Raw genomic sequence first — 6,002 nt, forward strand, 5'->3', positions numbered from 1 at the left:
TAATTCAAAAATTAAATACAAATGTATTATTTTTATTTTCACTTTTAGTCATTTATTTATTTATTTAGTCATTTATTTATTTATTTAGTCATTTATTTATTTATTTAGTCATTTATTTATCTTGAATTTTGGCAGTTTTGCTCCTCCATATAGAGATGCCTTACATTAAAAAAATAAATAAAAATAAAGAGTACAAGAAGATAATTGTGATTTAACTGTATCAATATAACTTATGAAGAATCTATGCCGGTGAGTATTGTTATATTTCCAGACTGTATGTGTTATTACAGCATTAGTATGTGAATATTCATTACTTGAAAGTAAATCTCCCAGTAACTTACGATATTAATCTTTGTTAGCTTATCAATACGTTGTTTTTGTCAAATTTTGGAATTTCTGCAAAACCAGTTGACATTAGAGTTTCTTTTTGTTTGTATATATTATGCTCCGATATTTCAAAACATCCATCCATCCATTCCATTCTCTGCATCTCTGTACCAGGGTGGGGACATTTATGAAAGACAATTTCACCTCCGCGAAAGGCAAACGACTTCACTGCATCTACATCAGAACCAGAAATACTAAACACAGTAAACGGACAAAAAGTGTTGGTCGATGGCTTCAAACTCGAGATTAGAAGATCATCTGCATTGTTGTTGACATTTCTGAATGCTAAACCTCCGGTAGCAATTGAACTCGTCTCAACACGGGAAATATATAATTATCTAATAATTGTGTTTCGTGTTACCTCAATACGACGTAAAAATGTGATTTGTCGTGCAACATTCGGATAATGGCATTGTTATGTTTGTTTTTTGACGTTATAAAAAAAGATAATGAACTTACTGTGAGATTCGCTGCCGAGCTGTCGTTTCCTGTTGTCGGGGCTGGCTTCCGGATATCCGTTCTTAGGCAAGGCACGGCTTTCACAATAAACGTAAAAAAAAAAAAAAATTACAATACTGTACTGTCAGTCGGCGTGGCGTACGGTTTCTAGTTGCGTGCAGGCAAAATGGTGACAAGGTCGAGGACAAATAATAATGTGGGGGGGGGGAAATCTGACGAAGACTGAGGGACATATTTGTAAAATTGCATTCATATTAACAACCATTTTACTTTCTTACATCGTACTACTTCCTCTACAGACACGCTACAAGCCGAAAATTTGCCTCAGTCTAGTAAATAGTAAGTAAATCAAGTCGACAGGTCAAACAAACTGTTCAAGAGTAAACAAACTTTGATGAACAAATTACGTAGGCCCTGAAGTGCAAAACACAAAAGCAAAAAAAAAAAAAAAAAAACGACAGCAAACCAAAAACACAAAAGCATAATGATAAAAAAATACACACACACAAAAATAAAAAAAACTGTTAAAATAAAAAATACAATAAAATCGTATTGATGATGGCCAATGATTATATATATTTTTTTTAAATATTAAATATACATTATATGTATTCATAGTAAAAACAGTAGAAGATTTCCATTACTGTTTAATTGAAAGGAATCACAAATAAATGTTGCAAGAACAATTATCACGTGCACTCTTTGCTTTGAGGAACATGCAGACCTTTTTTTTCCTCCCGTCGCCTCTTTCAGCAATTCTCCTTTTCACGGTGCATCATCGAGGCATTTCCACACGTTCTGGGAAACGCGCAGCATCATTGCAAATGCATCAAGAGACCACCCAGGCAACACGAGAAGGCCGATACCGTCACATTTCATCTCAGCTAATTGTGTGGGGCCGAGAGAATTTTCGATAAGGCGAGGCCCACTCCCCTGGGGGGGAAGTCAAAGTGTCCAATTAGACTGGCTAAACTTACAATTGCGGGGGCCCCCAAACTGGAACTTTGTACAGATGTTGACGCTATTCAGATGCTGTTTGTCTACATAAACAAGCACTTAGAGCGACGAAGCTTGACGATTTTCATCTAAGTCTCAGTGGTGTAGGTCTGACCAGTAGGGATGCAACGATAGCCAAACATCACGATACGATATTATCACGATATTTATTTATATATATACGTATAAGGGGCCAAAACATACCTTGTGAAAATTAAATTGCACTAAAAAAAAAAAACTGACCACCAGAGGGTGCTAGAACTGCACAAATGGAAATCAAACTGACTTTTTTTAAATATTTTTTTTAACAGATGTGCTGCTTTTAACTCATTCACTCACAGCCATTTTCACTTAAGCAAACCCCATTTGATCCCTGCTGTTTTGCTGGATTTGGACTGATTTTGATTGGATTCATCAGGTAAAAAAAATAAAATATACATATATATATTTCCATTTTGCAGCAATTAGCATTATAATATACCTCAGTTTCATCATTATTCACAAATCTTTTTAAAACTGTGGGAAAAACAGATTGTTGCAACATGGCCCTGGTTGATCTCTTATACTCTGATGCCACCCGCTGACCGTTTTTGTAATAACTACCATTGCTTCAACCGTTCACTTCAGTTCTGAGGCTACATCAAAGCATTCTTATGCTCTAGCATAAAAAAAACAAAAAAAACAAAACAAAACAAAAAACGTATAAATACGTCTTTGGGACACTGGTGATACTTAAAATAGAACGTATTTATACGTCATTGGGAGCAAATTAGTTAATGTCATGACATGTTGCCGACGATATATTGTGGCAGTTTTAATATCGCGATACCACGATATTGCCCTTATTGTTTTATCCCTATCACACAATGCTTCATTGTGTTATGTACAGTTTTTGATGTCACGGTTTTACAGAGATTCTAATATCACTATGTTTATTTTCCCTTTAAAATGTAATTGTTTGCGCCCGAACAGCTAATCAGATATAGACGCGCCCAAGTTCAAAATGTTTCTTCCACTGCTTCATTTAGCACCACAAATGTGAACGAACGCACGCCCATTCTAATAATAGAAGGCGGAGTTTGCGAACAGGTGTCCGAGTTGGTGCGCCCGGAGGACAGCGACGGTGCCCTTGATCCTTTCTCTGACCCCCCCACTCAGGCTCCGCACATCCCGCTGCGCTGGCACCGTTGCTCATCCCTCAAGTCCATTGTTCAATTGTTTGTCTTCTCCAGTTTTGTTCCCATGGGCCCCCGGCCAGCCAGAGGAAAAGGTCACTGTAAATATCGCACTCCCATCCAGCTCCTGAAGATGGAACAGGCGAGCGGGGTGAGGGTGAGCGCTTCCTTCCTGCGCGGGGGGCGGGGGGGAGCATTTTGGACGAGAGCGCACATCAAACGAGTCCGAATCGCTCAAGGTCAAAGGTCATTGCGGTGAGATCATATGCTGAGTGTTGACATTACAATAACCTGGGCAGGTCTGCGAGTTCTTTTGGATAACAACAAGAAGTGGCGGCGGCGCAACAAAATTTGGATTTGGATGTTTTGGCATTGTCACTATTTTTTGAATCATTATATTTATCAAAGTCATACAGATTTCTAAAATTGACTTCTCTGTGAAATTTTAATATATATATATATATATATATATATATATATATATATATATATATATATATTTGAATCATTATATTCATCAGTCATACAGATTTCTAAAATTGTTTCTCTCAGAAATTTTATTGTATTATATATATATATATATATATATATATATATATATATATATATATATATATATATATATATATATATATATATATTTGAATCATTATATTCATCAGTCATACAGATTTCTAAAATTGTTGAAATTTTATTGTATTATATATATATATATATATATATATATATATATATATATATATATATATATATATATATATATATATATATATATATATCAATAAATTGTATATATTTTTACATTGTTAATATTTTTGAATCATTATATTTATCAAAGTCATACAGATTTCTAAAATTGACTTCTCTGTGAAATTTTATATATATATATATATATATATATATATATATATATATATATATATATATATATATATATATATATATATATATATATATATATATATATATATTTGAATCATTATATTCATCAGTCATACAGATTTCTAAAATTGATTTTGCTGTGAAAGTTTGTAAGACTTAACTGTTTGAATTCTCGTGAATTCAATTTCATAAATCGCTTCTCACGTTACCTTCAATTGATTTGCGTCGTGTGTTCCTTTTCGCCGAGAATGATGCATCATATTTTTATCCTGGCGATATAGTATGGCAAACACACAGTAATCAAACCTGTAAAAAAAGAGTCAATAAAATGTAAAAAGGAAAAAATTGAGAAACAAACACACACACAAAAAGAAAAATGTGTCTGAATTGTGGTAGGAATCTCAAACTACAGCGAAGAAAAAAAATAAAAAAATGTAAAACTGTGCAGGACTTCATATCCACATAATCAATTAATAAATATACAAGCTGCGTAATTGTGTTGAGCCGATACTCGATGGAAGAAGCGAGCCTGAAGCTGTAAAAAGAGGTGCATGTGTGAAAGGATTGAAAGGGGCATTTTTTCCCCTCCAGATATGTCGAGGCGCTTTTACCACCCAGGTTAACATAACATGTCGGATGGCCTCTCATAACATCATTCCGTTCCCCCTTCGGGCCAGACAACAGCCTACTGTGGATCAGGACACACACACACACACACACACACACACACACCGTCTTCATTCTGGGAAAAAGTCTTTGAAAGATCCACAAGGGTGACAACTAATTTTTTGCCATAAAAAAAAAAAAAAAAGATAAATCCTTGTCAATGTCATATGCAACACACAACTCTTATACTTAATTTGCTTGACGTGATTAAACTGATGTCTTGTGAATTTGAAATTGCAAAACATTTCATATATCTTCTGCCCAAACGATAATCCAAATGACAAATCAGATGTATCTGACCGAGGTACATATAATATTTATGCATTTCGAGGCAACATTTCCTTTACTACTACCAATGCACCGAGAAGGACTTTCTTTCAGCATTGAAACGAGCCAGAAGGGGGCGCCCAAGATCGTCATTTTGTGAACTCGCGTCACCACGGTTGAAAGAGCAAGACCAGACATTATATACAAATATTACACAACCTTAACGTCATTGTTTACAAGTTATTATTTATTAGTTATTTTTATCACTTACCTTGCTTTGGAAAGCATGGAAGTGAATTTTCACACGTTTCTTAAGCTTTGTAAACAAGGGCAGACATATTTCATTTGTCTTGACATAAATCTTACACACAGTATGTTGACCTATTATACGCATTCATATAATGTAAAAAAAAGACTCTTAAATAACTTCCAGGGTGTGGCAAAAGATCATCAGAATTTTTTCTAAAATCTTAAGGATGCAGAAAGATATTTCACATCTTTCTATAGGAGAGGTCCTGAGCTAAAAAAAAAAAGCAAATACTATTTTGAATAGTTCGAATCATCCGCCCCTAAATGAGTTTCAGGACCCCGGGTTGGTTTAGAGTTCCAGACAAAAAAAAAAAGAAGGTTTCATTGATCCCATTACTGAATGACAACTAAGCTCATAAGGCCTCGTTATACTTTCTGCGCTACGGCGGAGCTCCGCTCGTGCGTTTGCCTTCATACTTGCGCGCAATACTCAGAAGCTTCTGCTGACGTCGTATGTTAGCTTAGCATGCTGATGCTAATGCTAAGTGGCAAAAATTGCTAATTAGCTGGTGGACATTGGTCAGAACCGTCTCTTGACGTCGTATGTTAGCTTAGCATAGTTATCTTAGCATGCTAATGCTAATGCTAAGTGGTTAAAAAAAATAGCTAATTAGCTAGTGGACACTTGTCAGAACCTGCTGATGTTTGCTTAGTATTCTTAGCTTAGCATGCCGATGCTAATGCTAAGTGGCAAAATTGCTAATTAGCTGGTGGACATTGGTCAGAACTTCTCTTGAAGTCTTGTTAGCTTAGCATAGTTAGCCTAGCATGCTAATGCTAATGCTAAGTGGTAAAAAATTGCTAATTAGCTAGTGGACACTTGTCAGAACCTGCTGACGTCATATGTTTGCTTAGTATTCT

The 6,002-nt window shown here is 35.1% G+C and overlaps 1 protein-coding gene across 1 annotated transcript in view; it reads right to left on the reverse strand.

The window, feature by feature from the left end:
* exoc2 (exocyst complex component 2) overlaps positions 1 to 4,160 on the reverse strand; it is a 32,940-nt gene extending 28,780 nt beyond the window's left edge. The window contains exons 1-2 of the mRNA XM_077533398.1: positions 4,109 to 4,160; positions 847 to 923 (exon numbers count right to left, since the gene is read on the reverse strand). The gene's annotated coding sequence lies outside the window, so the exon portion shown is untranslated. The remainder of the gene's footprint in view (positions 1 to 846; positions 924 to 4,108) is intronic.
* Positions 4,161 to 6,002: the final 1,842 nt, after the last annotated feature.

This window comes from Festucalex cinctus, chromosome 10 (assembly GCF_051991245.1).
Source record: "Festucalex cinctus isolate MCC-2025b chromosome 10, RoL_Fcin_1.0, whole genome shotgun sequence".
Lineage (NCBI taxonomy): Eukaryota > Metazoa > Chordata > Actinopteri > Syngnathiformes > Syngnathidae > Festucalex > Festucalex cinctus.